Raw genomic sequence first — 9,048 nt, forward strand, 5'->3', positions numbered from 1 at the left:
AGGACGACCAGCTGAAGGTTCATGGGTTTTAAGTGCTTGTGGCTCACTGAAGCTTAAGTGAGGATTTCCTTGCAATGAGTAGAAAATGTCCCTTCTGTCCCTTGTCACAAGTTTAAAACTTCACAGCTTGTATAATGTAACCATTTGGGGTCCACTTTTAACTTGGACTAGTGTAACACTTTCATGCAATAAACTGAAAAGAGCCGAAAAAAAAAAAAAGAAAAAAAAAAAAACCAAACATTGCTCCTGAATGCTGCATAGTATTCCATCAAATCACAATGAGATATCATTTAACCTCAGGAATTGATTGGATGCCACGTGACTTGTTTCAATGAACAGATGCAGCTATGAATGTGCTCACCAGTCTGTGCCAGAAAATCTGGAAGACAGCTGTCTGGCCAATGGATTGGAAGAGGTCCATATTTGTTCCCATTACTAAGAAAGGTGTTCCAACAGAATGTGAAGACTATCGACCATTATCATTGATATCACAAGCAAGCAAAATACTGCTGAAGTTCATTTTAAAAATGTGCATAGACAGGGAACTGCCAGAAGTTCAAGCAGGATTTAGAAGAGGCCATGACACCAGTGATATCACTGCTGATGTTTGATGGTTTCTGGCTGAAAGTAAGGAATACCAGAAGAATGTCTATTTGTGCCTTTTTGACTATGCAAAGGCATTTGATTGTGTGGATCATAACAAGTTGTGGCTGACATTCAGAAGAATAGGAATCCTAGAGCACATAATTGTGCTCATGAGGGAGGAACCTATACCTAGATTAGGAGGCTGTTGTGCAAATGGAGCAGGGGGACACTGCATGGTTTGCAATTGGGAAGGGAGTGTGCCAGGGTTGTAGTCTTTCTCCATACCTATTCAACCTGTATGCTGATTATGTGAGAGAAGCTGGACTCTTTGAGGAGGAGTATGGCATCAGGATTGGAGCGAGTTTCATTAATAAACCATGTTATGCAGGTGACACAACCTTACTTGCTGAAAGTGAGGAGAGCTTGAAGCACTTGTTGCAGAAGATCAATGAATGCAGCCTTCAATTTGGATTGCATCTCAATGTCAAGAAAACAAAGATCCTTACCACTGGACCAATGGGCAGTATTATGATGGATGGAGAGGGGATTGAAACAGCTTCATCTTGCTTGGATCCACAATTAACACCCTTGGTACCAGCAGTCAGGTAATAAGGAGATACATTTCACTGAAAAAATTTGCAGTTAGGGACCTCTTCAAATTGTTGAGGGATACTGATGTCAGTTTGAGGACTGAGGTCAGGCCATGGTCTTTCCATGCATCTTGCTGTGCATCTGAGTGCTGGACAATGAATAATGATAACAGGAAAATAATTGATGCCTCTGAGCTGTGGTGTTGGAGAAGAGCACTGAACATCTCACAGACACCGAAGAGGATGAACAGACATGTCCTGGAGAGGTTGCAGCCAGAGTGCTCTTTGGAGACAATGACGAGGCTTCACCTCACATACTTGGGGTATGTTGCTAGGAGGTGCTATTCCTTGGAGAAGGACTTGATGCTGGAAGGGTGCAGGGTCCGCAAAGGAAAGGAAGAACCTTGACCACATGTATTGACGTGGTGACTGCTGCAATAGAGTCTTGTGTGTCAGAAAGTGTGAGGATGGTGTAGGATAGAACAGGGTTCAGATCTTTTGTTTATCACTATGAGTCAACGGCATCTAACAACAACAACAGCAATTCTAGTGGCAAAGTTTAATAGGACAGTAAGCAATAAATGTTGGAGAGGATGTGGAGAGATTGGAATTCTCAAATACTGTCAGTAAAATGGTACAACTATTCTGGAAGATGGAGGGAGAGTGTCAAGAATGTCTCCGTTGCCCCAGGCCTGATAGTTCCTTGATGAAACCTGATAATGTCCAAGGTGAGCAGAGATCAAAGACCAGACAAATGATCCTGATAGGCTCTGGGCCTGACCACCAAAGCCCAAACCCAAGGTCATTAACAGCTCCAAATTCTGAGCAATGTACCATCTTCCCTGTTGTTGTTGTTATGTGCCATCGAGTCACCTTTGACTCATAGTGACCCTATGTACAACAGCCCTAAACCCTGCTCTATCCCTTGCCAATCTTATTGTCTCTAACACACCTACCCCCCATGACCCCAGTTACTGAATCAATCTATCTCATTGAGGGTCTTCCTCTCCGGCACTGTCCCTCCACCCTCCCAAGCAGGACTGATCCTGCCTTGCAGTATGTCCAAAGTATGTCACATGGAGCTTCAGAATTCTTGCCTCCAAGGAGCAGCCTGGCCTCACCCTCTCCAGGACGAACTTGTTTGTTCTCCTATACATGGTATATTCAATACTCTTCTCCAGCCCCAAAGTTCAAAGGCATCAACTCTCCTTCTATTATCCTTAGTCATTACCCAGCTCTCTGATGCATGGCAAGTAATTGCAAAGACCATGGCCTGGATCAGGCTCACCTTATTCTCCAGATTGAAATCATTGCTCTTCAGTACTTTGGAGAGGTCTCAGACAGCAGACTTTCCAAATGCAATTCGTCTTTTCATGTCCTGGCTTCTGGTACCAAGAGTGTTGACTATAAGGGTCAAAGCCACTTTCAAACTTTGGAGCTCAGAGCACACTGACGGGACGGAAAGGAGGGGCACAGCACATGTGGCAGAAAGTCTCTCAGTGGTCCCCACACAACACAGGTAAGAATAACTTCAAATCCCAGAAGCCCGTGGGTCAAGGCCACCTTCAAATTCTGGAGTTCAGAGTGCAGCGCAAGGACAGAAGGGAGGAGCCAGGAGGCACAGCGTGGCAGAAACCATCTTCCTTAGTCCTCCCTAAAACTCCTATAAAAAGAAACCTCCCTCGCACCATTTCTCTGCCTGTGGTCGTTCTGTCACTTTTCATCCCTCTCAGATAACGCAATAAAGGCCAGCTGCTTTTTTCTCTCTTTTACCCTCAACTCTTTTTCTATCTTAACAGAAGGCAGTTTAGTGTTTCCTCATTCTATATGACCCACCTATTCTACTGCTAGGCATATACATCTAAGGAAACAAAACTGAGACATAAGTGGAGATTTGTACACTGATGATCATTTGATATTTTGATCACTGCTTCCATAGGAGTGTTGTGGATCCAAGTAAAAGGAACTCTTTGACACCATTAACCTTTTCTCCATTTATCCTGTTGGCTCAGTTGTGAGGTTTATTGTTTTCATTATATTGAAAGGTATAGTCTTTGATACTGAAGGCTATCATTTTTTATCTTCTTTAATAAATGTTTCTCTTCACTTTTCCTAAATAAGATTGTGTTATCTGCATAGCAAAGGCTGTGGATTGATCTTCCTCAAATCTTGATGCAATTTTTTAATTTATATAGTCTAGTTTCTTGGATTATTTGCTCTGTATATAGATTAAATAGCTATGGTGAAAAGATATATCCCTAAAAGACATATTTTATTATTTAAATTATACATATCTCCCTATTCTGTTCTAACAATTGCTTCTTGGTTTATGCATGGGTTCTGCATGGGCACTTCTTAAGGAATTCCAATTCTTCTCAGTGTTATCCACAATTTGTTGTGATCCACCAAGTTGAACACCTTTGCAGTCAATAAAACACAAATAAGCGTCTTTCTAGTATTCTTTTCAAAGATTCATCTGACATTAGCCATGATATCACGCAGCCCTTACTCTCTTATGAATTTACCTTGCATTTCTGGAAATCCACTGCAGACATATTGCTGGTTTGGAATAATCTTCAATAAGATTTTACTTTCCTGTGATATAAAAAATCTTCTATAATTTCTGCACTCTGTTGGATCACCTTATTTTTTTTTAATGAGTATATATGGAACTCTTCCAGTCAATTGGCCAGGTGGCTGTGTTCCAAATTTCTTACTACAGATGAATGAGCATGTCTAACATTGCATTTGTTTGCTGAAACACATCAATTGGTATATTAAAACTTACCCCAGTGGCTCCATTGCAGCTTGGACTTCCTTCCAATAAGGATCTTCTTTTGTTACTATGGGTTCTTTATCACATGTTACTTCTTGAAATGATTGAACATCAACCAATTACTTTTGGTATAGTGATTCTATGTATTATTTCCATCTTCTTTTAATAATTCCCACAACATTCAATCACTCAAGAAACTGGCCTCTATGAAGAAGAATGTGGTATCAGGATCAGAGGAAGACTCATCAACACCCTGTGTTATGAACATGACACAACCTTGCTTACTGAAGGTGAAGAGGACTTGAAGTGCTTACTATGGAAGATAAAAAATTACAACCTTCAATATGGAGTATATCTCAGTGTCAAGAAAACCTAAATTCTAACCACCGGGCCAAAAGACAACATCATGATAGATGAAGAAAACAATGAAGTTGTCAAAGATTTCATCTTAGTTGGATGCACAATCAACATGATTCATACTAGCAGTCAGGAGATCAAGAGACGTATTGCATTGGGAAAGTCTAATTATTGAGAAGCAATTATATCAGTTTGAAGAAGAAAGTTAAGTGACCAACAGACTCATGAAGAAATGTTCAAAATCACTGACAATAAGAGTGATGCAAATCAAAACCACAATGAGATACCATCTCACCCCAGTAGCAGTGGCAAAGTTTAACAAAACAGCAAGTAATAAATGCTGGAGAAGATATGGAGAGATAGGAACTCTTATACACTGTTGGTGGGATTGTAAAATGGTACACCTTTCTGGAAGACGGTTTGATGTTTCCTCAGAAAGCTGAACATAGAAATTCCATATGACCCAGCTATTCCAGTGCTTGGAATATACCCTAAGAATATGAGAACAGAGACACAAATGGAGACTTGTCCACCAATGTTCATAACAGTGTTATTTACCATTGCAAGAACATGGAAACACAGATTGAGAAATTATGGTACCTTCACATGATGGAATACCACACACCACACAGGAGCAATGATTTGGTAAATCATTGCCTAACTTGGGAGCATTATGCTAAGTGACCTTTATCAGTCTCATAGGACAAATACTGTATAAGACCATTATTGTAGAAATAGGTAACTAGTAAAAAGTGTATGAGTACCTAAGGTGGGAAGGTTGGGAGCTGAAGGGTGAGGATGTCTGTGGAGATTTAATCATAGGGTCACACAATTTGATCGGTGAAGGGAAGGCTAGGTAAAAGAAATGAGAAAGATCTAGTGTGAAAAATAATGTATATGAACTTTGTAAGTAAACCAGTATAAAATAAAACTTTTCATAAAAACAAAAAAAAGTAAATGTCAAGGATTTAATTTTCCTTCAATCCACAATCAATACCCATGATATCAGTAGCCAGGAAATCAAAAGTTGTGTTACATTGGGGAAATCTGCTCTCAAGGACTTCTCCAAAGTTCTAAAGAACAAAGATGACCTGCTCCAAGGCATGGTCTTTTCAATTGGTTCCTATGCATCTGAAAGCTAGACAGTGAACAAGGATGACAGAAGAATTGATATCCTTGAATTGTAGTTTTGGTAATGAGTATTGAATGTATCATGTCCTGTTAAAAAAGAAAAAAAAAACGAAAAACTCAAATCTGTCTAGAAAGAAGTGCAACCAGAATGCTCCATAAAGGTATGGGTAATGAGACGTCATCTCACTTATTTTGGGAATATTTTTTACGAGCAACCAGTTCTTGGAAAGAGAGAGCATGCTGGGAAAGGTCAGCAAAAGAGAGGAAGATCCTCAATGTGAGGAATTGACATAGTGACTACAGCAATGGGCTTGAGCATGAAAAAGATCATGAGGCTGGTGCAGGATAGGGCAAGGTCTAGATCATCTGTTCATAGTGTCTCTTGAGTTGTAGTCAACCTGATGGCACCTAACAACTTACTAATACATTATTTTTAAAAACGCACAACTTTTCTAGATTCACACTTTATGCGTCCTACATTCCAATTGTTAATGGGCATTCATAGCTATTTCTGCTCATTTTGAGTTGTGTGATAGAAGCAAAGGAATTTCCTTCATTGGTTGAACACTTTACTCCAAAATCATGTAGATGGACTTTACTACTTCCCTAGTAATATATTGAGGGTTTTCCAACCTGAGGGTCTCATTTTCCAGTACTAAAACTGACAGTATTGCACTGCTAATTATAGGGTTTCAAGGGCATATTATTTTAGAAGTGGATAGATGGCTAGTCCTGTTTTCCCTTCTATTCTTAGTCTGGAAGCTCTGCTGAAACCTGCACACCATGTTTGGCCCTGCTGGTATTTGAAATACTGGTGGCATAAGTCCTAGCATCAAAGCAACAATCAGTCAGTACCCTGTGGCAAACTACAGAGAAGTGGTCATTGGTTGTCTGTAGTAAGCTAAAACCTTCATTTCTTATTTCAACTTTGCAGAGTTTCTGAATTATGATATTATAAATGATAGTTAAATTATTATCCTTTTACTATATCTCTACCTTCTAGCCTCATTACTCTCCTCAACTATGTTAACTATATCTTTACTTTCACATTACCAAATTGATTAATATTTACATTCTGTTTTGAAACTATAGTTAAATCATTTTTTGTTTCTAGACTCCTGCTACTTACTCATAGTGTAGTCCTTCCACCAACAGTCTTGGTCTCAGCTGAGAGCTTGGTAGAAATGCAGACTCTCAGGCCTCCCTATCTCAGACTTGCTGAATCCAAATCTGCATTTTGACAAGGTCTCCTGGTGATTCCTGTGTGTGTTATATGTAAGAAGGATGTCTTCGAATAGTGATTCCTCAACCATGGCTATTTCCTAAGCGATAGTAATAAGCAAACAAGATTGAAAGTCATTAGTTCAAAGTATTGGTTGTGGCAAGCTAAACTGATTCTAACTGTGCAGTGTTTACATTCAGGCTACTATACCCTAGAAACACCTTCACCCAAGCCCGGTAGCTGTAGAATACAAATAGTTTTTTAGGTTTCATCTGGAGGTAAAAGCCTAAGCTGCCAGACATTATATGCTCTAAATAGGAGATGTGAGTGAGAAGAAAGGAATCCCGTTGGTTTAGCAGTTCTGAATGCAGTTCTTTAATGAGTGTGAAAATTGCCCTTGGCTCACTTGTCCTCTGTGTTTCCTGGATCAAAGCTTGCCACTTCTCTGTACCCGTCTTAGAGGAAAGAACTCATCTAGTTTGGGATTGTGGTTTTTCATTCTCTATTTCCTCCATTAATTGAACCCCATTTGCTTTCTATCTTTAAGGATTTTCTCAAACTCTCTGGGCCGGTGTTGGATGCTTTTCTTGTTTCCTAACCCACTTATGGTTTAATAATGTTCAAAATGTGTTTTCTATTATTTCAAAGCAACTGTGGTAAGGAAGAGAAGTAAACCCATGTGCCCAGTTCACTATCACTAGCCAGAACACTGTTCCCTTGGAAAGTAGAAGAAATATATGGTCAGAAGCATTCTCTAAACTGCCAGTGTCACCCCTCAACATCCTCATGCCAATAGCCATGATCAAGGAATCATGTAGACAACTAAGAATGTACTAAGAATAAGGGAGTCATACAGGGAGAACTGGCCAATACATGCTTAATTTTTAACAAATTCTTTTGTCTTTTCATGCTCAATATAACAAGCTTGTTGATTTACTAATGATACGGCATCTTCAACCTTGCCCTGACCCTGTCCACTCAGACTTAAAAGTCCAAATTCCAGATGCTGCTGTGTTTACACCTGGAACAACATTCTAGCAGATGGTATGCACCTAATAAGTAACTGTGATAAAGGAAAGAACAAATGACTATGACAACGCAGATTTGTACCACAAGACTCTCTTTGTTAGTAGATTAAAAACTGGACTAAGATGGGTTTCTGTTCTCTAATTTGGGTAGAGCCTGGGTCAGATGAAGCCAGAGGCAGATGGTCAGGTATATCATTACCATAATGACCAACAGTAAAGATCTTTCTAGGGAAGTTTGTCAATAGTCAAACCATTGGTTTTTTCTCTGCCAGTCATTGTTGATAACTTCTTAGCTCTAGCTCTAGAGTACATATTGGAACAACACAATGAAGAACGCAGTCATTCTTCTTCAACTCCTGAGAGAATAAAAAACGGAGTCGCATGTAATGTCTGCACTGTTTGGAATAACACAACAGCTGATATCCTCAAGGGAATGCCCTTTCATTTTAAAGGCAATAGTTTAGATAAGAGAATGTATGGACTATCTATGTGCCAGATAGTGTTTTTGTTCCCTTGAGTCAGTTAAGATTGGGTGGCAGGCTATAAGAATTGATTGAGTCACAGTAAAATTACAGTTTTGTGGCATAACAAGCAAAATTTTAGTCAGACTGTTCTGCAATGTAACCTGACACAACAGAGACAATTGCCTTGAAGAAAACTCCTCCTCCAGCTCTCTGAACGTATATAGCAAACAGCAATGCTCTAAAGAATTCTGCTGTCTGTTGGATAATATTGCCTTTGCACAAAACACATGCTGGCCACCTGTGCCCTACATTTATCCCCTGTTGCTACTTAACCATCCATACTAAGAATGTTTTCTTAAAGTTTTTACCTTCAACTTTCCATTAGCTTAGCTATTTGGCTAACTTAATGTCTTTTTCAACCAGAGGTTCTTGCCTTATACTCCACTTCAAAATAGGTGGGAACAAAGCACATTTCCTTTTATTGAAAAGGAACGAAATATTTTAAGGGAAAAAAGACAACATGTGGCCATGTTGGGCTCTCCATGAAGGAAGGACTTCTCTGTCACAGAAAATATCATCTTTTTGTGAGATGTCTTTTTGCTGGAGCATATGGTCCTGAGTAGTATGTATAACTGTTCATATCCTGGAATTCCTTATAGGAAATAACTACACTTCATGTGGTAACTTTGCTAGGGACTGGACCCTTGAGGAAGAACAATCAAAAGGATTTGTGAAAACAGAGAGAAAGAAATATAAGACAGAAGTAAGAGAAGCACAAAGAAAGCAATGTGATTTAGTTGCTGGAAGGCCATTTGTGCATAGTAACAGGAAACAGTCTTGAAGGTTGTGTTCCTAGCTCTGAAGAAAGTAATCAAAGACAGACCCATGAGAGCAA

The sequence above is a fragment of the Elephantulus edwardii genome, unplaced genomic scaffold, assembly GCF_000299155.1.
Source record: "Elephantulus edwardii isolate Elephantulus edwardi_28Jun2011 unplaced genomic scaffold, EleEdw1.0 scaffold00083, whole genome shotgun sequence".
In the NCBI taxonomy this organism is placed as follows: Eukaryota; Metazoa; Chordata; class Mammalia; order Macroscelidea; family Macroscelididae; genus Elephantulus; species Elephantulus edwardii.